Source organism: Ceratotherium simum, chromosome 22, assembly GCF_057802395.1.
Source record: "Ceratotherium simum simum isolate JZ-2026a chromosome 22, ASM5780239v1, whole genome shotgun sequence".
Lineage (NCBI taxonomy): Eukaryota > Metazoa > Chordata > Mammalia > Perissodactyla > Rhinocerotidae > Ceratotherium > Ceratotherium simum.
The window spans coordinates 16,984,360-17,011,538 of NC_141921.1; the positions used below are offsets into that span (position 1 = coordinate 16,984,360).

At 42.9% G+C, this 27,179-nt stretch overlaps 2 long non-coding RNA genes across 2 annotated transcripts; both read left to right on the top strand.

Moving 5' to 3' along the window:
* Positions 1-4,890: 4,890 nt before the first annotated feature.
* Positions 4,891-10,169, top strand: LOC147914076 (uncharacterized). The gene is made up of 4 exons (XR_015555711.1): positions 4,891-4,935; positions 6,878-6,955; positions 9,105-9,188; positions 10,127-10,169. It is a non-coding gene; the product is annotated as an uncharacterized LOC147914076 (long non-coding RNA).
* Positions 10,170-16,577: 6,408 nt separating this feature from the next.
* On the top strand, positions 16,578-26,972 carry LOC147914077 (uncharacterized). The gene is made up of 3 exons (XR_015555712.1): positions 16,578-16,677; positions 22,938-23,011; positions 25,354-26,972. It is a non-coding gene; the product is annotated as an uncharacterized LOC147914077 (long non-coding RNA).
* Positions 26,973-27,179: the final 207 nt, after the last annotated feature.

Consider the following 27,179-nt stretch of genomic DNA (forward strand, 5'->3'; position numbering starts at 1 on the left):
ATATCTCCCCTAAAAATATATATATATTTTTTTGTGAGGAAGATTAGCCCTGAGCTAACATCCGTGCTAATCCTCCTCTTTTTGCTGAGGAAGACCGGCTCTGAGCTAATGTCTATTGGCAATCCTCCTCCTTTTTTTTCCCCCAAAGCCCCAGTAGATAGCTGTATGTCATAGTTGCACATCCTTCTAGTTGCTGTATGTGGGACATGGCCTCAGCATGGCCGGACAAGCGGTGCGTCGGTGCGCACCCGGGATCCGAACCCGGGCCACCAGTAGTGGAGTGCGTGCACTTAACCGCTAAGCCACGGGGCTGGCCCCCCCCAAAAAAACATTTTTTTATTGAGGTAACATTAGTTTATAACATTATATAAGGTTCAGGGGTACAACATCATAATTCAATTCTGTATATACCGCAGTATGCTCACTACCAAAAGTCTAGTTTCCATCCATCATCATACAATTGACCCCCTTTACCCATTTCTCCCTCCCTCCACCCTTCTTCCTTTCTGATAACCACCAATTTTGTCTTCTTTACTTTGTGGTTTTGTTTTTTTTTTTAATTCCACATATGAGTGTGATCATACAGTATTTGCCTTTCTTTGTCTGACTTATTTCGTTTAGCATAGTACACTCAAGGTCCATCCATGTTGTTGCAAATGGCAAGATTTCATCTTTTTTTTGTGTGTGAGGAAGATTGGCTCTGAACTAACCTCTGTCAACCTTCCTCTTTTTTGGCTGAGGAAGATTAGCCATGAGCTAACATCTGTGCCCATCTTCTACTGTTTTGTATATGGGATGCTGCCACAGTGTGGCTTCATGAGCATGCGTTGGTCCATGCCTGGGATCCGAACCCACGAACCCCAGGCTGCTGAAGTGGGGTGCGTGAACTTAACCACTACACCACTGGGCCGCCCCCCCCCAAGATTTCATTTTTTTTATTGCTTAGTAGTATTTTGTTGTGTATATATACCACATCTTCTTTATCCATTCATTTATTGCTGGGCACTTAGGTTGTTTCCAAGTCTTGGCTATTGTGAATCATGCTGCAATGGACATAGGAGTGCATATATCTTTTCGGATTAGCGTTTTTGTAGTCTTTGGATAAATATCCAGAAGTGGAATTGCTAGATCAAATGGTAGTTCTATTTTTAATTTTGGGGGAAATCTCCATACTGTTTTCTGTAGTGGCTGCATCAATTTACATTCCCATCAGCAGTGTATGTGGGTTCTCTTTTCTCCATATCCTCTCCAATACTTGCTATTTCTAGTCTTTTTAATAATAGTCATCCTGATGGGTGTAAGGTGATATCTCATTGTGGTGTTGATTTGCATTTCCTTAATAATTAGTGATGTTGAACGTCTTTTCATGTACCTGTTGGCCATCTGTATACCTTCTTTGGAAAAGTGTCAATTCAGATACTCTGCCCGTTTTTTTTTTCCTCCCTTTTTTGGTGAGGAAGATCAGCCCTGAGCTAACATCTGTTGCCAATCCTCCTCTTTTTGCTGAGGAAGATTGGCCCTGGGCTAACACCTGTACCCATCTTCCTCTACTTTATATGTGGGACGCTGCCACAGCATGGCTTGATTATTGGTGTGTAGGTCCGTGCCTGGGATCCAAACCTGTGAACCCTGGGCCGTCAAAGCAGAGTGTACGAACTTAACCACTACACCACTGGGCTGGCCCCTCTGCCCATTTTTTAATCCAGTTGTTTGTTTTTTTGCTATTGAGTTGTATGAGATCTTTATATACTTTGGATATTAACCCCTTATTGGACTTATAAATGATTTGCAAATATCTTCTCTCGGTTGGTAGATTGTCTTTTCGTTTTGTTGAAGGTTTCCTTGGCTGTGCAGGGGCTTTTTAGTTTGATGTAGTCCCATTTGTTTATTTTTTCTTTTGTTTCCTTTGCCTGTGGAGACATATCCAAAAAGATATTGCTAAGAGCGATGTCAAAGAGCATGCTGCCTATGTTTTCTTCTAGGAGTTTTATGGTTTCAGTTGTTATACACAAGTCTTTAATCCATTTTCAGTTACTTTTTGTGTATGGTGTAAGATAACGGTCTACTTTCATTCTTTTGCGTGTAGCTGTCCAGTGTTCCTAACACCATTAATTGAGGAGACTTTCCTTTCTCCATTGTATGTTCTTGGCTCCTTTGTTGAAAATTAGCGGTCCATAGATGTGTGGGTTTATTTCTGGGCTCTCAATTCTGTTCTATTGATCTGTTTGTCTGTTTTTTTTATTGCTTATTTTTTTATTGGGCCCCTTGAGTGATGTGAATTAGGGCTTCCAGCACCTGAGGGCAGTTTACTTTTGGTTCACCCTACCTCGAGGAAGTAGACCTTGAGAGTCCTGCCTGATCTGTGGAGGGTCTCCCATCAGATATCCCCCCTTAGTTGCTTCAGCTTCTGAGTTCTTGCTCTCAAAGCTGTCAAAACCAAAGTTCAAGTTTGCCAGCAGTTTAAAATGCCTCCAGGCAACAGTAGTTCAGTGTTTCGCTTACTTCCCTGGGTTCCTGTATTTCTTTTAGTTTTGGCCTCCAAGTTCTTTACTTTTTTTTTGGTGGCTCTACAATACTTTTAAGAAGTTTTTAGAAATATTTTACTCATTGCTTTTGGCTGTTTACAGCAAGAAGGATATTCCAAATAACCTAGCTTGCTATAATGGAAACAGAACTATTGGATGAAAGAATTTTATTTTCATCTAGAAATTATATCAAATGGCCTTTATGGGGAGAATAACCCTCTGAGAGACAATTTAAATTTGTTTTGTTCAGTGATGTAAGTAAGTCTTGGTGGTAAATGAAACATCCTATTACTAGGAGAGTAGAGCACAGCAGATGAATGCTCAGTTGAAAAAAAAACTCAATGTGAATTTATGACCTTAAAAAGAAATATATTCCAAGCTCTAGTTAATAAAAATGGCCCAACAGTAGCAGAAACACTTTTAACCATCAAGAAATTTCAATCTAGTACCCAGATTTTGGTCTCTAGTATCATTTTCCACTTAAAAAAGTAGGAAAAATCAGAATGATTCTGGAAAATTCTATTGTTTTCCAGGAGCAAGGAACACATTTTAAACACATTTGGGCTGAAAGGATTTAAAGAGGCTCCTATACATCAAGTTGTGACAACCTGAGCCTAAAGAATGCAAGTGATTATTATGGTTGTAATTATTTGGAATAAATTAAGCACATGGAAGCCCCTAAATTCCTAATGATACTCAAAAGAGAAAAATTAATTTAAAATGTACAAAAAGTAGTTATAATACAAAAGAAGGGATGGATGTAATTGGGCATGCCTAATTTTCATGACGAAGCAGAAGAATCTTAATATTTAGAGGTTTTGGTGCTTTTTAAGCAAATGTTGGGTTATTAAAGAAATACATTTAGTGTTTTAATCTATGTAAGCAAGAAAGAACAAATATGCCGATGAGCCAAGACTCCTAGAAGAAATCAGAATGGCGCCAAGAGCAGGAAGTGCTCTTTGAAACCATGGTCAGTCCAGAGAGCTGGGCTGAGAGAGGTCAGCAGTTGTTTTGCACCAGTGGTCGTCTATGGAGGCCCAAAGTGAGTTCTGAGATGATCAATTATCTAAGTCTCCCAAAGAGGAGAAATGATGGCACAGACTCGCTCATTTAGATGTTCTTGCTAATTATAATGAGATTCTGACAAAACTCACTTAAAATTACAATAATAGATCAATAGATCAATAGATCACAATGATAATCAATTAAGGAGGTAATTCTGAGCTTGTGAAACTTAAAGAGTGCATCATATCTGGGAAAGAGATGAAATGTCGAAAATCTGAGTTTTACATGAAATAAGTCCCATGGACGTAACGAGTGAAATTTTATTCTAAAAGAAGCTCAGGCTAATGATTGGGGGCTCAGGTTTGAATCTTCTTGGCCTTACAGTCAGGTCCTGCGTCTCAACCAGGAGCTAACAGGTTGACATCCCAGATCTTGCAAATTTAGCTTCTCTGGGGCAGCATTTGTTTCTCCTTTTGAGTCTAATGAGATGACTACAACGCAAAGAAGGTATAGACCAGCTCTATCCAAAAGAAACATCTGTTGGTGGAAATATTCTATATCTATGCTGCCCATAAAGTGGCCGCCAGCTACAGGTAGCTGTTGAGCCCTTGAAATGTGGCTGGTGGGAACTGAATTTTAAATTAAATGTAGTTACTCTAAATAGCCATATGTGGCCACGAGATACTATACTGGACAAAGCAGGTATTGATATCATATCTGGTAAAATTACCACAATCTTAGGAGGTAACCCCAGAAAAGGGGGAATTTATTTAAATTTAAATCAGTGGTATTAGTATTTTTTAAATGGGTTTTAATATAACAGTAATAATCAGATTGTAAGCATTGATATATTTTTGGGGTGTTTAAGGTATTTAAGAAAATTTGATAGGAGAACGACGATCTGAAACACTCAGAAGAGTGATTAAATAAGTTAGTAATCAGTTTTTTCGAGTTTGTGGAAACCTAATTTGGTAAATCCATCAGTCGTGATTTGTATTTTGTGTAAGTCAGGCGTGACTGGAAGGAATGCTCATGGTTTTACTATTTAAAAAGATGCCAAGCGCTTAGTAGAATTAGAAGATCAATAACCTGGACATTAAACGAAGTTCAGGGAGCAGTGAGTCTTCCTTTTGAAAGCTCCCTGGACAAGTTTCTGCTTTGGATTTTCCTATACTGACTCTTTACAGTTTATGTTTCTAAATATAGATGTGCTTTGCTTTAAGAAAATTCAGTACGGGGCTATGTGCACTTACCACCCAGAACAGTTATATTCATGGATTGTGAATTTCTTCAGGAAGGTCCAATGTTTTTAAGCAGACAGTATCCTTTTGTTCTCTCCACTTAGCTTTCGTAAGTGTGCCCCAGAGGATCACCCAGCTTTGTCCACGTGGAGCTCATCCTACCAGTAAGTTCTGCTGAATATTCAGTTGCTGGGATCAAGACATGCTTTGCATGCAGCTTCCAATAGCAGGTTAGAGGAGAGCTCAGGAGTGGGCACTCAGGCACCAGAGAGAAGTAGGGTTGAATCCCAGCTCTACCACTTAAACCTGGGTGACCTAAGGCAAATGATTCTGCACTTGTGATGATGATAAAAATAGCTGTTTCTTAGTGGGTTTTGTTAGGATTAAATGACCTAGTTAATGTAAAGCACTTGGCATTATTATTGATTTCTCAGTAAATACCCAAATTCTATGTACTCTGCAAATCAGCTCAAATCCCACCTCCACCCACAAGGATCATACTATGGCTCTTATTGTCTGACTTACCCAATACGATATACCAGTTTTTGCTCTGACCAAGAGCATCCCTTGGCCCTTCCAACTCTGCCATTCTTTTTGCAAATCACTTTATTGGAATGTTTACTAAGCCTACTGTTCCCTGTTTCAGTTGATGAGATTATTCTCTAGTCCATTCCTTCTCCGCTCTTTCTTTCCTGCCTCTTCCTCTGTCCTCAAACCTCTATCTGTGAGTTCACGCTCAGAGGAAACAGAAGCTGTCAGAAGAGAATTTCTGCGAGCTTCCCACACCACTACCAGCACCTTCCAGGGTCTGTACCCCTGGCCTCTACCATCGTCCCCTTACTGTGGATGAAGCGTTTGTGTTCCTATCTATGGCCAACACATTCCAAGGGTGCAATGGAGACCAGCCTCCCCACCCACTCAAATACTTCTGGCTCTTTTGCTTATCTCCCCTCTCTCCTGCATCCGTCACCAATTGTTCCTACTCCATCATTCCCATCATTGAGCAAACTTGCTGAAATTTCTCCCTTCTCTGCTCCCCGTTATAACACAACTCCTTAAAGAGATGTGTAGGATACTGTCTCCACTTTCTCTTCTCTCCTGAGCTCTTGAACCCTCTCCAATCAGGCTTTTGCCCTGTAGAACACTGCTCTCACCAATGTCATCAGTGACCTCCACATTGCCATAGCCAAAGGTCAATTCTCAGTCCTTGCCATACTTGACCATTTAGCAGGATTTGACACAGTAGATCGCTCCCTTCTCCTGAAACACTTTCTTTCCCCTTGCCTTTCAGGACACCACGGTCTCCTTATACCCACTAGCCTCATTCTCAGTCTCCTTCACTGGTGCCTCTGCATCTCCCTAGGCTCTAAATGCTGCTGTGTTCCAGGGCTCCGACCTTGGAGCTTTTCTCCTTTCTTCACTCACTTGCTTGGTGGTCTCATCCAGTTGACTTTTAAATGCCGTTTACACACTAACTCTCAAGTCTTACCTCTCACTCAGACCTCCCTCCTCCACTCCAGCCTTACAGGTCCAGCGTCCTACTAGACGTTTCCACTTGAGTGTCTATGAAACATCTCAAATGTAAAATGAACCAAGTGAACTTTTGATCTTTCCCCTAAAACCTGCGCTTTCTCCTCTCAGTGGATGCTTACTCCATCCTTTTGATCGCTCGGGCAAACCCGTGGGAGTCACCCTTGTTGCCTCACTTTCTCTCACACCCCACATCCACTCCTTTAGGAAATCCTGTTGTCTCTACCTTCAAAACATGCCCACTTCTCACAACCTCCCCAGCTCCCACTCTGATCTCACCTCCCTGTCTCTGGGGGGTATTCTTGCACGAGCCTCTTACGTGGTCTCCGCCTTTCCATCCTTGCTCTGTAGCACAGAAACCTAGCTCAGATCTTATCATTCCTCTCTTCAAAACTGGCGCTCCTGTCTCACGCAGAGTGGAAGCCAAACTCCTTACAGCGGCCCGTGCAGCCCTGCTCAGGCTGGTCTCCCTTACTCTCCAACCTCATCTGATGCTTGCCCCCTCCCACTCTGTTTTTTTTTTTTTTTTAAAGAGAATCATATGATGGCTTTATTCTTCTTGCTACTTAAAAATAGGTGATATGATGGCTGTGATTGTCAACATCGTATGGGGAAGACCAAGTCCACGCTTCATCCTGGATCAGCTGCTACCACGTGAGTCTTCTTGGTTGAGTCATTTGAATCCACAGTGACACAATAGGTCCCTGGATAGACTTCTATGTGAGGTCCTTAGAGATGTTCTCAGCAGGCTGGGATGTCTCTAGAGCACTCGGGCACTTGATAGATGCCTCTGAGACCAAGGGATGATCTGTGCTCTGACTGTTCCCTATGTCCACGCACAAGAGCAGCTCCAACTTCCCTCTGGGATAACGGTAGATGTGGGTTGCCCCTCTTTCCTTCTGCTTCCCGGGAGAAAGCTCTGGGGGTTGGCTGCCGGCCATCTTTCTTGGTAGGGCTGCTTTGGGGAAAAGACCCCGTGCTGCCTCTGATCCTCCCTGCTGTTCTTTGACCTCACCGGGGACGCTCCAGCTGGGGGCTCGCTTCTCTGCCTGTCTCTCCAGCTCTCTTCCTCGCGCCTCTGCTCCATCTGCACTGGCTTCCTTCTTGGCTCTTTCTTCACTGTGCTGGGCTCACCCTCATCCTAGGGCCTTTGTACTTGTAATTCCCACACGACTTGCTCCTGTACATCTCCAGGTCTTTGGTCTCAGTGAGGCTTTACCTGACCCCCGTATTTAAAATCAGAACGCTCCTCTCCTGATACTTTCTGTTTTCCTTTACTGCATTATTTGTTTATTTTCCATTTCTCTCAACCACCCTCCCTGATAGAAGGTGAGTGCCACCACAGTAAGACTTTTAAAATCTCTGTATGTTTTCAAAATAATGGTCTCTAACCCCAACACACGCTGTAAACGCTCAAAATCAAAGTACTTATTGAATAAATGAACGAATGAATGACACTAACTGGGCTTGATTGGCTTTCGTGAAATGTAAGAATTCTTTGAAATATTATTATTTTCAATTAGTTTGTTAAAAGTCAGAGTTCTAAAAGGTGTTTTTAGTGTTTGATATAATTAATGTTCCTTTCTGACAAGACTTTGTATAATAGAAAAGGATCACATTTCTGTGAGAGAAAAAAGGATGAAAAGAAACACTTTTTAAACTTTAAGTTGATGAAATGAGTTCCTCCTCCCTTCTGCAAGGGCTGTATTGGACTGCAAATTGTTTTAAGGGGAGAATCATGAAATTAATGTTTCATTCAAATTCCTGAAGCTGGGCACGTAGTAGCAGAAAAAATTTTTGTAGCTTGAGTACAACGTGACAAGGTCAAGCCCTCTCACAGCAGGGGAAGGGTTTGGCTGAGGCCATGCTTTCAGTGGTGTGGAATCACTGAGCCTCAGAGGTGGAGAAGCTGTAAAGATCACCAGGGATGAGGAAACCAAGTCTGCATATGTGCCCACCCTGCTCCAAGATGGGGTAAGGCCTCTGCTCGTCTTCATGACCACCCTTGGGGGCGGGGGGTGGTTCCTTTTCACATATGGGAGAACTGAGGTTCACTCCCATAGTCGTTCCTCTAGTAAATGGAAGAATCAGGATTTGAATGCAGGTCTGAGCTCTTCCCAGGAGAATCATTCCTGCCTCAGCCTTTTACAGACAAAGAAACTGAGGCCCAGAGAGGAAGAAAAAGTTGTCCAGGGTCAGAGGAAATAGTGAACCCAGCAGTCGCGTCCTGTGGTCACCCTCCTCAGCAGCCTCTCAGCCATTTGTCAGAGCTTCCCTTTCATCCAACTTTCAAAATGGCCTTAAGTTTTTCTTGTTTTTCATGTCTTCAAATGCAATAATACATTATCATTTAAATATTACAGAAATGCATTCCATAAAAAGTGAAATTTCCCCATGATTTTCCTTCTACGGAAAGCCACCGTCATCACCTTGAAATAATCCTCCATATTTATTTTGTGGCTCTAGGAACACACACACACACACACACACCTATACATCATACTACATGTACGGTTTCATAACCTGCTATTTGCACTTCATGGTCTCTTTTGGGAATCTTCTCATGTCAGTAAATGGTACAGCCTCATTCTAATTGCATAATATTCCATATACAGATGTATCGTTTACTATACTCTATTTAACTAAATCCCTACTAATGGACATTTACATTATTTCTTTAGGATAAATTTCTATAAATTGCCCTCTAAAATATGGTACCAATTTTTATTTTCACCAACGTGTAGACAGAGTCCATCTTCTCTTACTCTTACCGCTAATGTGCATTAACGTTTTTTCTTTCCAGTAGGAAGAGAATCACTACCCAGTCTCAGCCTGGGGTCAGGAGAGTCGGAAGGCTTACAAGACTCAGCAGGAGTGCTGGAACACGGTGAGCAGAGCATTTGAAAGAGACAGTGTGAGGACAATGGATGTGCCACCAATATGGCCCACCGCCTGGCCCTAGCAGAAAGTACTCCAGTTCTAGATTCTTCTCGTACAGCCACTCATGGCTCTCCCCTGCTTAAAACCCTCCAGTGGCCTGTTGCTTTGTCTAAAGACACATTCCTTAGCAGGGTCTACAAGGCCCTCTGGTGTGGCCTTTACTCCTCCATCCTTAACTTGCATCATATTCCAGCCACACGGTCCACATTTCTGTTTCTCAAAAGTGAACTGGGGCAGGTTTGACCATTTCCCAGTCCCACCCCAGTGCCATTAAGGGCCCTGTCTTCCATTCCTGCCCCAGCCCCTCTGTGAGTTAGGAACACCATCCTACGTTTGAGAGCTCATGAGTGTCCTGGGTTGTTGACCAAGGGGCAGCTCCAATGACATTCAGCACAACTTTGAGGTCCAGGAGAGTGTCGCTTTTCTGGTTCATCATGGGTGACCTGCAGGATCTGTCAGTGAAAGGTACCCTCCGGAGAGTGGTGATGGCATTGCTTATGTGGCCCATCAACCGGGAAATCACCCAGGGCTCACTTGATGGTGGTCTGTGAGCACTGGCTTGGCTTCCACACTGCCCCCTGGTGCTGGAGAGAGGTGGTGCTCCTCATCGCGTCTCCTCGGGCAGAGGGGCTGGCTGTTCCCCTTGGCCAGGACCCACTAGTTTTCTTCATGGAGGATCACTCCTCACCCAACTCCTCTCCTCCATCCAGTGCCCAGGGCAGGGTGTGGTGCTCTCTTCTGTCCTCCCTCATTTCACAGCAAAGATCGAGATTCTACATTTTCTCTCTTTGGAGTTTCAAGAGATACCTTTTTTTCCCCTCCCAATAGAACCTAATTCTTGAAAATCCAAAACTCTGGCTTTCAAAACTATTGTTTCTGACACAGGGTTCAACACAGAAGCCTATTTTAAGACGCTGAAAAATAGGGGCCGGCCTCGTGGCTTAGCAGTTAAGTGCACATGCTCTGCTGCTGGCAGCCCGGGTTCGGATCCCGGACGTGCACCGACGCACTGCTTCTCCGGCCATGCTGAGGCCGAGTCCCACATACAGCAACTAGAAGGATGTGCAGCTATGACATACAACTATCTACTGGGGCTTTGGGGGAAAAATAAATAAATAAAATTATTAAAAAAAAAAAAGAAGTTGAAAAATAGAGCATTAAATATTTGTCTTGCTTTCCTGATATAAAAGTCCTAATTGTCTTTGCAGCAAGCAGGATGCTTCTGACTGATTTTTTGTTGTTGTTTATTGCAGTAACATTGGTTTATAACATTGTATAAATTTCAGGTGTACATCATTATACTTCTATTTCTGCATAGATTACATCATGTTCACCACCCAAATACTAATTACAACCCATCACCACACACATGTGCCAAATTATCCCTTTCACCCTCCTCCCTCCCCCCTTCCCCTCTGGTAACCATCAATCCAATCTCTGTTTCTATGTGTTTGTTTATTGTTGTTATTATCTACCACTTAATGAAGGAAATCATACGGTATTTGACCTTCTCCCTCTGACTTATTTCACTTTGCCTAATACCCTCAATGTCCATCCATGTTGTCACAAATGGCTGGATTTCATCATTTCTTATGGCTGAGTAGTATTCCATTGTGTCCATATACCACATCTTCTTTATCCATTCGTCCCTTGATGGGCACTTAGGTTGCTTCCAAGTCTTGGCTATTGTGAATAATGCTGCAGTGAACACAGGGATGCATGTATCTTTACGCATTGGTGTTTTCAAGTTCTTTGGATAAATACCCAGCAGTGGAATAGCTGGATCATATGGTAGTTCTATCCTTGATTTTTTGAGGAATCTCCATACTGTTTTCCATAGTGGCTGTACCAGTTTGCACTCCCACCAGCAGTGTATGAGAGTTCCCTTCTCTCCACATCCTCTCCAACACTTGTTTTTTCCTGTCTTGTTAATTATAGCCATTCTGACGGGCGTGAAGTGACATCTCATTGTAGTTTTGATTTGCATTTCCCTGATAGTTAATGATTTTGAACATCTTTTCATGTGTCTGTTGGCCATCTGTATATCTTCTTTGGAGAAATGTCTGTTCAGGTCTTTTGCCCATTTTTTAATTGGGTTGTTAGTTTTTTTGTTGTTGAGATGCATGAGTTCTTTATATATTTTGGAGATTAACCCCTTATCAGATGTATGGTTTGCATATATCTCCCAATTGTTAGGTTGTCTTTTCGTTTTCTTAATGGTTTCCTTTGCTGTGCAGAAGCTTTTTAGTTTGATGTAGTCCCATTTGTTTATTTTTTCTATTGTTTCTCTTGCCCGGTCAGACATGGTGCTTGAAAATATGTTGCTAAGACCGATGTTGAAGAATGTACTGCCTAGGTTTTCTTCTAGAAGTTTCATAGTTTCAGGTCTTACATTCAAGTCTTTAATCCATTTGGAGTTAATTTTTGTGTATGGTGTAAGGTAAGGGTCTACTTTCATTTTTTTGCATATGGCTATCCAGTTTTCCCAACACCATTTGTTGAAGAGACTTTCTTTTCTCCACTGTATGTTCTTGGCTCCTTTGTCAAAGATTAGCTGTCCATAGATGTGTGGGTTTATTTCTGGGCTTTTGATTCTATTCCATTGATCTGTGTGTCTGTTTTTGTGCCAGTAGCATGCTGTTTTGGTTACTATAGCTTTGTAGTCTATTTTGAAATCAGGGAGTGTGGTACCTCCAGCTTTGTTCTTTTTTCTCAGGATTCCTTTAGCTATTCAGGGTCTTTTGTTGTTCCATATAAATTTTAGGATTCTTTGTTCTATTTCTGTGAAAAATGTTGTTGGAACTTTGATAGGGATTGCATTGAATCTATAGATGGCTTTAGGAAGTATGGACATCTTAACTATGTTAATTCTTCCAATCCAAGAGCATGGAATATCTTTCCATTTCTTTGTGTCTTCTTCAATTTCTTTCAGCAATGTTTTGTAGTTTTCGGTGTACAGATCTTTCACCTCTTTGGTTAAGTTTATTCCTAGATATTTTATTCTTTTTGTTGCAATTGTAAATGGGATTGTATTCTTAATTTCTCTTTCTGCTACTTCGTTGTTAGTGTATAGAAATGCAACTGATTTTTGTATGTTGATTTTGTATCCTGCAACTTTACTGTATTTGTTTATTACTTCTAAAAGTTTTCTGGTGGATTCTTTAGGGTTTTCTATATATAAAATCAAGTCATCTGCAAATAGTGACAGTTTCACTTCTTCCTTTCCAATTTGGATCACTTTTATTTCTTTTTCTTGCCTGATTGCTATGGCTAGGACTTCCAGTACTGTGTTAAATAGGAGTGGTGACAGTGGGCATCCTTGTCTGGTTCCTGTTCTTAGAGGGATAGCTTTCAGTTTTTCACCATTGAGGATGATATTAGCTGTGGGTTTGTCATATATGGTCTTTATTATGTTGAGGTACTTTCCTTCTATACCCATTTTATTCAGAGTTTTTATCATAAATGGATGCTGTATCTTGTCAAATGCTTTCTCTGCATCTATTGAGATGATCATGTGATTTTTATTCCTCATTTTATTAATGTGGTGTATTATGTTGATTGATTTGAGAATGTGGAACCATCCCTGCATACCTGGAATAAATCCCACTTGATCATGGTGTATAATCTTTTTAACATATTGTTGTATGCGATTTGCTAGTATTTTCTTGAGGATTTTTGCATTGATGTTCATCAGTGATATTGGCCTGTAATTTTCTTTTTTTGTGTTGTCCTTGTCTGGTTTTGGTATCAGGGTAATGTCAGCTTCATAGAATGAATTAGGGAGCTTCCCCCCCTCCTCAATTTTTTGGAAGAGTTTGAGAAGGATAGGTATTAAGTCTTCTTTGAATGTTTGGTAGAATTCACCAGGGAAGCTGTCTGGTCCCGGACTTTTATTTTTGGGGAGGTTTTTGATTACTGTTTTGATCTCCTTACTGGTGATTGGTCTATTCAAATTCTCTACTTCTTCTTGATCCACTTTTGGAAGGTTGTGTGATTCTAAGAATTTATCCATTTCTTCCAGATTGTCGAATTGGTTGGCATATAGCTTTTCATAGTATTCTCTTATAATCTTGTGTATTTCTGAGGTGTCTGTTGTAATTTCTCCTCTTTCATTTCTGATTTTACTTATTTGTGCCTTCTCTCTTTTTTTCTTGGTGAGTCTAGCTAAAGGTTTGTCAATTTTGTTGATCTTTTCAAAGAACCAGCTCTTGGTTTTATTAACTTTTTCTATTGTTTTTTTAGTCTCTATTTCATTTATTTCTGCTCTGATTTTTATTATTTCCCTTCTTCTACTGATTTTGGGCTTTGTCTGTCTTCTTTTTCCAGTTTCTTTAGGTGCATCGTTAGATTGTTTATTTGAGATTTTTCTTGTTTGTTGAGATAGGCCTGTATTGCTATAAACTTCCCTCTTAGAACTGCTTTTGCTGTATCCCATAAATTCTGGCATGTCGTATTTTCATTTTCATTTGTCTCCAGGTATTTTTTGATTTCTTCTTTGATTTCTTCATTGACCCAGTCGTTGTTCAGTAGCATTTTGTTTAATATCCATGTATTTGTGGCCTTTCTGATTTTCTTCCTATAGTTGATTTCCAGTTTCATACCGTTGTGGTCAGAAAAGATGCTTGGTATTATTTCACTCTTCTCAAATTTATGGAGACTCGTTTTATGGCCTAATATGTGATCAGTCCTGGAGAGTGTTCCATGTGCATTTGAAAAGAACGTGTATTCTTCGGTTTTTGGATGGAATGCTCTGTATATATCTACTAGGTCCATCTGTTCTAGTGTGTCATTTAAGGCCAATGTTTCCTTATTGATCTTCTGTTTGGATGAATTATCCATTGGTGTAAGTGGAGTGTTAAAGTCCCCTACTATTATTGTGTTACTGTCTATTTCTCTTTTTATGTCTATTAATAATTGCTTTATATATTTAGGTGCACCTACATTGGGTGCGTAGATATTTACAAGTGTTATATCCTCCTGTTGGATTGTTCCCTTGATCATTACGTAATGCCCTTGTCTCTTTTTACAGTTTTTGTTTTAAAGTCTATTTTGTCTGATATAAGTACTGCTACCCCAGCTTTCTTTTCATTGCGGTTTGTGTGGAGTATCTTTTTCCATCCCTTCACTTTCAGTTTGTGAGTATCTTTAGGTCTGAAGTGTGTCTCTTGTATGCAGCATATATATGGGTCTTGGTGTTTTATCCAATCAGCCACCCTATGCCTTTTAATTGGGGCATTTAGTCCATTGATGTTTAAAGTAGCTATTGATAAGTATGTACTTACTGCCATTTTTTAACTTTTTTTCTCAGTGTTTTAGTAGTCCTTCTCTGTTCCTTTCTCCTTCTATACAGAATTGATGGTCTCTTTAGTTTGACCTCTGTCTGAAAGCTCTACTCTTTAACTCCCCTCCTCCCTCCTTTTATGTTTTTGATATCATATCTAACCTATTTTTTGTGCATTTGTATCCATTGCTGTCTTATCATGGAAATAGATAATTTTTCCTATTTGTGGTCTTCTCTTTTCCCCTTAAATCAGTCCCTTTAACATTTCTTGTAGCACTGGTTTCTTGGTGACAAACTCCTTTAATTTTTGCTTGTTAATTTTTGATCTCTCCTTCCATTTTGAATGATAATCTTGCTGTGTAGAGTATTCTTGGCTGTAAGTTTTTGCTTTTAGCACTTTAAATATATTGTGCCACTCTCTTCTAGCCTGTAAGGTTTCTGCTGAGAAGTCAGCTGATAGCCTTATGGGGTTTCCTTTGTATGTAACTTGTCTTTCTCTAGCCACTTTTAGGGTTCTCTCTTTATCTTTAATTCTAGACATTTTGATTATGATGTGTCTTGGTGTGGGCCTCTTTGGGTTTATCTTGTTTGGGGCTCTCTGTGCTTCCTGTACCTGGATGTCTGTTTCCTTCCTTAGGTTAGGGAAGTTTTCATCTATTATTTCTTGAAATAGATTCTCTGCCCCTTTGTCTTGTTCTTCTCCTTCCAGGACACCTATAACACGGATGTTAGTGTGCTTGATGTTGTCCCAGAGGTCCCTTAGACTGTCCTCACTCTTTTTAATTCTTTTCTCTTTTACCTGTTCAGCTTGGGTAATTTCTTCTAGTCTTTCGTCCAGCTTGCAGATCCGTTCTTCTGTATCCTCTACTCTACTTTTGAGTCCCTCTAGCGAATTTTTCATTTCCAGTATTGTATTCTTCATTTCTGATTGGTTCTTTTTTATATCTTCCATTTCTTTGTTGACATTCTCACTGAGTTCATCTATTCTTCTCCCCACATCAGTGAGCATCCTTAACACTCTTAGTTTGAACTCTCTGTCGAGTAGGTTGCTCATTTCTGTTTCAGTTAGTTCCTTTTCTGGAGTTTTGTCCTGTTCCCTTACTTGGAATGTATTCCTTTGCCTCCTCATTTTGCCTCTTTCCCTGTGCTTGTGTCTACGTATTAGGTAGGTCAGCTACCTCTCCTGCTCTTGGATAGGTCACCTTATACAAGTGATGCCTTAGGAGTCCTGCAGTGTGCTTCCCTCAGTTCTCAATGTTCCAGGGGTGACCCCTGTGTGGGCTACGTGTGTCCTTCTGTTGTGGCCTGTTTGCTCTCCCTGTATGTGCCCAGGGAGGCCGAGTTATGCTCCTGGCCAGCTGTTGTAATGCTCAGCTGTTTGTAGTTGTTGTGGGCCCTTCAGTCTCTGTATCGGGTGTGGGGAGCCCCAGCACAGTTGGCTGCAAGTTCTAATACCACATTTGTGTTGCAGTATTTCTTTTGAGTAGGCCCCCAGCGTGGCAGGTTGTTAGGCTCAGGGCCTTACAATTGCTATAAGCCTCCAGCCTTTAGGTTTCTTGTCAGCTCTCTGAGGATTGTAGCTGGGTGGGGCTGGCCTCAGGCACGGGGACCACCCAATTGTTTCAGACTTGGGAAGGTGGGGCAAACCTCCTATGTGGGTCTTTGAGAAGCACAAGTCTTCTGCAGCTGACAAGCCCTGCCGCCCACAGGTCCACACACACAGTCAACACAGTCCTGCCCCGTGTGTGTGCCCCAACCTCCCGACGTGGACCCAGTCTCTCCACTGCGGGAGCCCCACACACTCCACCACTGTCCCACACTCTCCACCGGCTCCTTGTGCACACCCTGCCCCACTGAAGTTGGCTCAGTTGCCAGGCTGCAGAGAATCCAGTCACCAATCTATGCAGGCCCACAAGTTGCCTGAGGGCTAGTTGCTGGGTGGGGCCAGTCTCTAGGGTGGGCTGCCCGCCCTGGCTGAGCTGGATTAAATCGGTGCTTTAGTGGGTGGGGCAGACCTGGGCTAGCAGGCCCCAGGGAGAACTCCAATGGTGTCTGTGTCAGCATGCCCACACCAGCCCACAACAATGGCCGCCGCCAATGTCCCAGTCCCTGGAGAGGTCTCACCCCTCACCGAGATGCACTCAGGGCCTATCAGGTGAGTCTCTTTTCACCAAAGCACTGTGCACCTTTCTTTCTGGTGATTTTAGGATGCTTTCTGAAACGGGTGAGTTTGCATGCGGGCCCTTTAAGAGCCGGTTTTAGTTTCTTTGTGAACCGGGTTTTTTGGGGGTACTCCCCAATGTTTTAGTAGCAGGCAAAGTCAGATATTATGCTGCTGGTCTCGATTGTGCTGGGTCCACAAAATACCCACAGCGGGGGCGCTCCCCGGCTCAGGGCCCCGTGCGCCTCCAGGGAGGCTGTGCACCTGTGAGCTGCTCTCGGGCGGCTGCGAATCTGGCGGTTGTGAAGGCGGCGTTTTTCCTCTCCAGAAGGGAGTCTCTGCCTCTTCCATCTCAGTTAGGATTGTCCCTTGTTGCAGGAGTTCCTCTTATCCAGTTTTCAGTTCTGTCTCAGGGGTAATTTTTCCACTAGTAGTTGTAAATTGGCTCTGTCCACGGGAGGAGGTGAGTTCAGAGTCTGCCTACGCCGCCATCTTGACTCCCTACCTGACTGATTTTTTTGAAACCTTTACAGGTAAGGAAATATGGAAAAGAAAAGGATGCAGGTGATTATGTCTAAATCTTGTCATGTGATAGGCAACTTCCCTCTCACCACAGGACCTTTGCCCATGCTCTGACCTCTGGCTCAATCACTTCTCTTTCTCCTCTGCATGGTGATGCTCCAAAGCTTCCTTCAGATCTCAGCCCAGTGATTGCTCCCTCAGGCAAGTGGACCCTGCCCATCCTCCAGTTCCATGACCTCTTGGCACGGTCTACTCTCCCTCCTTAACCTTTATCACAGTTACAATTTTACATATTTTTTATACTTTTGTGATTAAATGTCTATGTCACCACTAGACTGTGAGCTGTGAGAGGAGAGGACCAAGTTTCCTTTTCCTTCCTATTTATCGCCAGTATCTAGCACGATGCCTGGTTTATAGTAGGCACTTGATATAAGTAAGAAAGAATAAGTGAACAATAAGGCAGCACAAACCTTAACTGTGCTGTGCCTGGCGGGGCTGGAGCTGCCTCTTACCTACTGGTGGAGCCAGCTGTGAACACCTTTCCCCAACTCTGCATTGATGGATATCACCATAGCTTTAAATCAGCCACAGTGGTAGTGTTTACACCACAGAAATAAGCAAATGCTACAAGCCAGACCTCCTCTGCTCTCCTCCCCAGCCCCACCCTGCCATCTGTCATTAAAACATTTACCGGCTCACCACCACATAATCTGATTTCTGAGAGTTTTTCTCCTTTACCTCTATATACCCACTTCCATAGTTTGATGCGGTGTTATGTAATCTTAATACATCCATGGTCAGTTCTTTGCCAAATTTTCTTCTAATTGGCATGCATTCTTTATTCTATGTAGGCACATAATATAACATCAATAGGAATTGAAATGTATGATATTTAAATGACTGTCATCAGAGAACCTAAGGACTTGGCTGCAGATCATTTCACCAAAGTGTGCTAGACTTTCAGGGAGCACAGAGCAGGAGCAGTCTTTAGTTTCCTTTACTGAGAAACTACAGATGCCCCAGAGAGGATGCACTTATTCAGTGGCAGCATGATGACACGAGGGAGGCAGTGAACAGAGAGGCAGGAGATCTCAACGCCATGCTTCATTCCACCATGAAAGGGCTGTGCAGCTCTGGAAAATCACCTGGCCTCTCTGGTTCTCTTTCCTAGCATGAAACATGACAGGGTGGAGTTAATGATTCAATTGCAGGCTTTACTGAAGAGGGTGTGGGTGAGGTTGACCTTGCAGCCCCAGGTAGAGGGGAAACCTGATGGATCTGGGCTCTCAGACCTCATATTGGTGGAGCTGTTTGTGAATTTCTGTTTTCATCAGCTGTCCATCACTAGGAAGCGCATTTGTCCCTTGAGAGCAGGGGTCCATCTGAGGTGTGTGTGTTTACTTTTTATGACTTACTGGTATTTTAGTGAAATCAAAGTCTAAGTTAAGATGTAGTGATGACTGAGAAAAGGATCTTGGGGCATGAAGGTAGAGGGATGGAGATTCCAGACCAAAAACTTAACTACAGTTAGCTCTTGAAGAGACACGCTCATTGTACAAAGATCATGATTCCCCGCCACACGTGGTCGCTGCCACAACCATGGACTTCTTCCTGAATCTGCCTTTATGTTAGAGTGTGTGTGGGATGCACTGACCCCAGTTAAAGCTATTATTAGCCTTGAAGCAACGCAGCACACAACTCTGCCTTTTGTGGATCATGGCAGAATTTTTAATGCTGATAAAGTATTTAGCTGGATAAATTTAGGGGAGAAGATTCTAAGTTGCTTAGGGAAGAGAGATCTAAGCAGCATCGTCGACATGGTTCTAAATCATTCATCCATTGTTTAAATACATGCGATCTGTGAAAGACTTTATGTCAGACAGCAGAGCACCTCTGGATGATGGTGTTAGCTCATGTGAGCCCTGGGAGGCTTAGAGACATTTAAGAAAAGAACACAAATGACACACAAAGGCCTTTCTCATGACCTGCATAATGCCTTTGTCAAAAGTAAGTGTTCTTCGGGTAATGCGTAAAGATGTGGACTTGAACAATTACAAGGGGCTGTGGACGTCACATGGTCTGATCACCCAGCAGTGCGGTGAGCCCCTTTCCAGTCTTCTTGACAGTGATCAGCCAATTCCTCCTTAAATTCTTCCAGCAAACTCACCACATTACAAGGGTAGCCCACAAATTATCCGAAAATATCAGAGCAAGCTGAAATCCACCTCCTAACAATGTGCACCAACTTTGTAACCACTCTCACTCACCCAGCCCTGATTTTCCTCTTAGGCTTTAGTAAAATACCTTTTTTCTCCAGCTCACCCTGAACCCTTATTTCAGCTCAAATATTTCCTAGTGTTTACCAACAAGAGCTGTGACTTAGAATTATTTGGGCTTCAGAAGACTCCAAGGTACTTTTCCCAGATTCCATGGACTCTTCTATCACAGCTGTTGTGTCTGGCGGCTGAGCAGACCTAAGACTAGGAAGAATCATCTCAGGGATGACTTAGGCGTCAATATATGTGGTTGTTATTGTCATAGTCTCCCCCAACCCTCCCCACTGCTTTGCTTAGGAACCATATGAATGTCCAAAAGGTAGATAATAGGAGATTTGTTGTATTGATGCTCACGGTCTATTGAATCTCCAATTTAAAAAAATATACAGCTCTGAAAAATCACACTCATATAAATTCTACAAAAAATTTTAAACTACATAAAGCACAATGCTGTGCTACAAATTTCAGGTATAGTCTTCTGTTTCTCCTCGGTCTTGGTGCAGTGTTGCCTGGTGCTGGGAACTAGGTCATCCCTGGGAGCACTGGAAGTGACCTAAGGTGGACTGTCCTCACGAGGAGTGGCCAGAAAACCGACAGGACACTCCTAATCAACTGTTAAACCTCTAGTGAGATGATAGGGTCCTGCTCTCAAGAACTTAAACATAGTTGGGGAAAGAAGCTGGTGGGAAAGTCTTCTCATGCTGGTGGGCATGGGGTGATAGCTCACGGTGGTCTTGATTTGCATTTACCTAATAATTAGTGATGTTGAACATCTTTTCATGTGCCTGTTGGCCATCTGTATATCTTCTTTGGAAAAATGTCTATGCAGATCCTCTGCACATTTTTAAATCAGGTTGTTTGTTTTTTTCTTGTTGAGTTGTATGAGTTCTTTATACATTTTGGATATTTACCCCTTGTTGGATATATGATTTGCCAATATCTTCTCCCAATTGGTAGGTTGCCTTTTGTTTTGTTGATGGTTTCCTTTGCTGTGCAGAAGTTTGATGTCGTCCCATTTATCTATTTTTTCTTTTGTTTCACTTGCCTGAGGAGACATATTCAAAAGGATACTGCTAAAACTGTCAAAGAGCATATTGGTGCGAATGTAAACTGGTGCAGCCACTATGGAAAACAGTATGGAGATTCCTCAAAAAATTAGACAGAACTACCGTATGATCCAGCTATTCCACTTCTGGGTATTTATCCAAAGAACACGAAAACACTAATTCAGAAAGATACATGCACCCTTATGCTCAGTGCAGCGTTATTTACAATAGCCAAGACATGGAAACAACCTAAGTACCCATCGACAGATAAATGGATAAAGAAGATGTGATATAGGGGCCGGCCCAGGGGCATAGTGGTTAGTTCGCACGCTCCACTTCGATGGCCAAGGGTTTGTGGTTTTGGATCCCAGGCACGGACTTACACACCAATCATCAAGCCATGCTGTGGCGGCATGCCACATACAAAATAGAGGAAGATTGGCACAGATCTTAGCTCAGGGCCAATCTTCCTCATCAAAAAAAAAAAAAGATGTGGTATATATATTCAATGAAACACTACTCAGCCATAGAAAAGATGCAGTCTTGCCATTTGTGATGACATGGATGGATCTTGAGGGTGTTATGCTAAGTGAAACAAGTCAAATGGAGAAAGCCAAATACCATAAAATTTCACTCACATGGAAGATAAAACAACAACAACAAACACACACATAGATACAGAGAATAGATTGGTGGTTATCAGAGGGGAAGTGGGAGGGTGAAAGGGGTAAAAGGGCACATTTGTGTGGTGACAGATGTCAACTAGACTTGTGGTGGTGAACATGATGTAGTCTATACAGAAGTTGAAATATAATGATATACACCTGAAATTTACATGTTATAAAGCAGTGTAACCTCAATAAACAAAATGTCTTCCCAAATTTCCACCTGTATTAGTCAAGTCTGGAGGCTGTACTAAAAAGACCTCAAAATACAGTGGCTTAAACAAGGAAGACTTTTTTCCTTTCTCATGTGAAAATATGGGTCGATTGTCCAGAGCCAGGAGGGTGATTCTGGAGTGTTGAGGATCTGAGATATCAGATATCTTGTTTCTCTGCCATCCTCAACATTCAGATTCCATCTCATGGTCCAAGACGGCTGCTTCAGTATCTGCCACTGTATTCATAGTCAGGTGGTACAGAGTCTGCAGCATCCAACAGTCGAGCAAAAGGGGAAGGAGAGGGAATGCTTCTTTCCTTTAAGAGCACAATGTGGAAATCACATGCCTCTCTTACACTTACATATGGCCACATATATGGCCAGATCTTGGTCACATGGCTAAGCACCCAGCTTCAAGAGACAAGGAGGACTATCCCTTTAGATAGGCGAACAAATGCCCATCCAGAAATTGTACTGGTATGGAAGAAGGGGGGATTGGATTAAGGAGGAGAACTGGCGGTCTCTTTCCTGTGACTGAACTTAACAACAACAACAAAAATTAGGGGCCGGCCCAGTGGCATAGCGGTTAAGTTCGAGCGCTTGCTTCAGTGGCCCAGGGTTCACCGGTTGGGATCCTGGGTGCAAACCTACACACTGCCCATCAAGCCATGCTGAGGTGGCATGCCATATACAAAGTAGAGGAAGATGGGAACGGGTGTTAGCTCAGAGCCAATCTTCCTCAGCAAAAAAGAAAAAGTAAACAAAACTTAGAGCAAAACCACCAATTATTATTATTATTTTTTAAAGAATTTGTTTATTTATTTATTTTCCCCCCAAAGCCCCAGTAGATAGTTGTATGTCATAGCTGGACATCCTTCTAGTTGCTGTATGTGGGACGCGGCCTCAGCATGGCTGGAGAAGCGGTGCGTCAGTGTGCGCCCAGGATCCGAACCCGGGCCGCCAGCAGCGGAGTGCGCACACTTAACCGCTAAGCCATGGGGCCGGCCCTAAAACCACCAATTAGAGTGGTTAAAATTAAAGAGCGGTTTCATGCAATATTGGTGAGTGTGTGGGGCAACCGGCCCCTCACATATTGTTGACAGGAGTGTCAATTGATCAAAGCTTCTTAGAGGGCAATCGGCAGCATCTATCATTCTTTAAGATGTGCATACTGTATGACCCAGCAGTCTCACTCCTAGAAACTTAACCCACAGAAGCATCGTACAGCGTGCTTAAATATTTGTCTGTGATGATCCTCACAGACACAGTGTCAGTGACAGCCAAGGGCTGGGGCTCTCTAAATACCCATCAAGAGGGAGCAAGTTTAAAAAATGGTGGTGCGTCTAGATAGTGGAGTATTATGTAGCTGTTGAAAAGAATACAGAAGATCAATATGTACTGATGTGGCATATGTTCAAGCCTTATTCTTAAGTAAAAAAGCAAGTTTGAGAAGAGTTATACACAGAAAAGTCCCATTTTCGTGAAACATAAATATGTGTATGCTTGCATATATTTTCATATCTGTTTGTAGATACATAGAAAATGTGAAAGGATGCCCTCCACGCTGTTACCTGAGGCAATTCCAGGACATGGAAGTGGCAGAAGGTGGGGAACAGTTTTTACTTTTCACTTCATACATATCTGTAATGTTTGGCTTCCTTATAAGTGAGCATCACTTTTGTAATGAAGTGTACAGATTTAGGGGAAAACTGATCTAAAACAGATGAAGCATTAAACAGTTAAATGTCATTGCAGGAAATATGACTAAGTAAGTGTAACAGTTTGGGATAGTCAAAATGCTACAGGAGCGGGGGGCGGAGAGCAATCAGCACTGGGGCAACATGGGGAGGCTGGGTGAAGCAGCAGAGGTTACACGGAAAGAACAGAGTACAAGACTCTACACACAATTTGCTTCTAATGAGAGGTGTGTGTGGGCATATATCTGTATCATCTCTGTCTGTATAGATAGATACAGAGAAATACACAAGAAAGTCACACCCCAATACTATTAACAGTGTTTATCTTGCTGAGACATGTGCTTTAATTTTACTTCTTTAGATTTATCAGTATTTTCCAAGTGTTCTACAGAGCACTCTTGGTTTTATGATTTTTTTTAGCAAAAAAATCAAAAATCAAAGTATAGGTGAGGGGCTGGCCCAGTGGCATAGTGGTTAAGTTAGGTGCGCTCCACTTTGGTGGCCCAGGGTTTGTAGGTTCGGATCCTGGGCACGGATCTACCCACCGCTCAGCAAGCCATGCTGTGGCAGCGTCCCACATACAAAATAGAGGAAGATGGGCACAGATGTTAGCTCACGGCTAATCTTCCTCAGCAAAAAGAGGAAGATTGGCAACAGATGTTAACTCAGGGCCAATCTTCCTCACCAAAAAAAAAAAAAAAGTATAGGTGACGTTTATAAAGGTGGGAAAGAATAAAAGGACCTTCCTTGGGTGGGGCAGGAAGGTGGGTGGACTGGTGAGACTCCGAGGGAGACCCAAGCACAGGTGAGAAAGATACTACCTCTCTATCATTCCCCCAAGACCCTAGAGGCAGAGGGAGGGGGCGATGGGAACACCTGCTGTGTGCCAAACCCTGATGCAGGTGCTTTGCCTCTTAACTCACTGAATCCCCAGAATGTTTCTGCCCCCAAGAGATATTATTATCTCCAGAATGGGGGTAGGAGTTACAGGAAGGCATATCCCAGCTTGATGTGAGGGCAACAGCCTATTAAACTGGAAGTTTAAAGTGATGCACCAGATACATTTCATAGTGAGGGGCCAGTCCAAGACGTTCACTTTCTTTTTAATAATTTTATTTATTTATTCCTTTTTCTCCAGAGCCCCAGTAGATAGTTGTATGTCGTAGTTGCACATCCTTCTAGTTGCTGTATGTGGGACGCAGCCTCAGCATGGCCGGAGAAGCAGTGCGTCAGTGCACGCCCGGGATCCGAACCCAGGCTGCCAGTAGCGGAGCACGTGCACTTAACCACTAAGCCACAGGGCCGGCCCGCAAGACATTCACTTTCAAAGATGCTATAATAGAACTGGCTGGATGACTCTTGATGCCGTCACCTGCATCGAGGGTACTAAAAGGCCAGACTGTGAAACCACTGGTGGGGAGGACTTTTAGAGAGAGCTGTAGGAGTGCTGTAAGTGGCCCCAACACCAGGGGGAGGGGGTGGGGGTAGTGGTGTGTCAAGAGGTGTATCGGGAACGGTCTGCCCCGGCGAGGAGAAGTGTTGATCACAGATATTGTTTAGCATTGTCAGAACATGTTGGTAATAAAAATTAGGCCAACATTTAGTTGGTTTTATTGTGATTTTCAAATTCTCTCCAATCACTGCACCTCCTTATTGACACGAGTGCCATGGAATGCTCCCACCACCCCTCCAACTTAGTATGCTGCTGTTGGGGGCGAGTCTCCATTTTCCTTAAATCAAGAGAGAAAGGCTATTCAGAAACTTAATTTATGCCCCTGAACTTTGGGGAGGAGCAGAGGACTGGGGTCTGATTGCCCTCTGAGAAATCTACTGGGAAGGAGGAAGGGTAGGCTGGTCAACTGCGGATGGATGAGTGGAGAGAGGCGGGTGCACTGGGAGAGCCCTGCTCTCCCTACGGTCAGGGCAAAGGATGTCTGAGTGTTTTGCCTAGACCAGCTTTGGGCCATGCGCACAAGCAGCCTCGGGGGAGTCACGATAGGTCTCATCTGAGAGGTCTGCTGGAGGAACAAACACATCAGGGATGCTTGACCAAGAGAATGGGAGGTAAGTGTCCCTCCGTGATGGGTGGGGGGCCCTCTCTGAAGAAACCACAGAAACACTCATGAAAGGAAGGGTCAACTTGAAACCTGTGCCAGGCCCAGAGAGCCCAGTGTTGGCATACACAGTGCCCACCAAATAAGAACTTTCCTATCATCTCTTCTCACTCTCCTCCATTCTCACATTCTTCAGACCCAAGGGGGAAGAGGAGTCAATGTTAGCAGCTAGCAAGTGGAGGAGGGAGAAAGAGGAAAGAAGCCTGGCTGGGGCTTTCCACCTGCAACTGTTCGGAGTTCGGCAGAGGGGGAGTGAGTAGCTGTCATGATGAATGGATTTGGGAGAGTTGATAACTACGTGAGACTGGACACCCTAATGACCAAATGAGGGACCTTGTATCACCCAAGAGTGACCAGAACCTGAAGGATCAGTGGAAACAAATGTCCAGTTGCTCTGGACCACAAGTCCTGCTTGTTCAACACACTGTTACATAAGGAACTTCCTAAAAGTGTGAACTCTCTACCCCACTGGGTCTTAAGTGTTAAGAGTGCAGGGTTGGCATCTGTTTTGCTCGTCATTGCATCTTCAACACTTGGTCCAGTGTCTGGCTTGTGCCACATATTCCATAAATATTTGCTCAATGAATTAATGAATATTAATAAAGCTGAGCAGACTGCATTGTGAAGGGATAAATTTCTTGTGATGGGAAGAAGGGAAGCAGGTGGTCCCTGGGTTGGACTTGCAGAAGGATCTTGCAAGCTGGCCAGATGGTGCCTACATCTCCATCCTGCGCCCACTTCCATGGCTCTAAGCTCTTGCCTGGCTTTCCTACCTTGCCAAAAAGGAGTTCACACTCAAGCCCAGGATAAGCCCAGGTTTAGAAAGGATGTGCTTTTTGTTTCTGCGTTGCTTTTTAGCAAAAATGAAATTATCGAGCAAAGTGCAAATCTCTGGGCTCAGTATTTACACATATTATCTCTTATCCTTGGAACAAATCTGAAAAACAGATACTATTTTTAATCCTTAACCTCAGAGAGGTTAAGTGATTTACCCAAGGCCACTAGCCCAGCTAGTACATTGCCAAGAGGGGATTCAAATACAGCATGATTCTTTTTAGGAGGTGGCGTGTGGGTTCTCTGATAATCTCTCCTCATTATTGAGGTGGGAAGCTTCTTCAGGCATGTGGGCCAAAAGTTTAGACGGTTAGGGAAAAATCACATGTGGTTTTAGGATTGGAGGAGGCAGGTTTCATGGAGCAAGAGGCCATACATTCAGAGTGCTTTGGGGCCAAGGAAAGGAAAGGTGTGGCAGAGCTCAAATATCAAGCCCCTTATCCACCTTTGCAGGGAAGCACTGGGCATGCTGGGTGGCTGTAGACTGGGGACTATGAGCCAAGTCCAGAGTATGTGTTTGGTTCTCTGTGGGTTTTGAGGAGCTGGTCAATGAGTTTCTCTAGACTTGAGAATGCACGTCAGTGGATACCAGGACCACACCACTGGGATGGACTTAGGATGAAGATGCCATTATAGTCAAATGTATTAACTTTTATTTGTCAAGCTTTTTAATTGAACTGTAACATGTCACATGAAAGCACAAGTCATAAGTGCACAGTTCAGTGACTTATCTCAAAGTGAATGCTCCTGTGTGGCTACCACGCAGGTCAAGAAACAGAACATAATGAGCGCTCCAAAAGCCCCTATCCCTGTCTCTCCTGGTAGTTGCTAATCCCTCGCTGCAAAGGCAACCACTATTCTGCTTTCTAACGCCATGTAGATAGCTTTGCTTTGTTTTGAAATTCAAATAAATGGAATCACACAATATGTATTTTTTGTCTGCCTGGCTTCTTTTGTTCAGCATTATATCTGTGAGATTCATCTATGCTGTTGCATATAGTTTTCTCATTTTCATTGCTGTATATTATTCCATTGAAGGACTTCACCACAGTTTATTTTCTCATTTCATTAGCAGACATTTGTTTTTTTCCCCATTTTGGGGCCATAACAAATAACGATGCTGTAGAC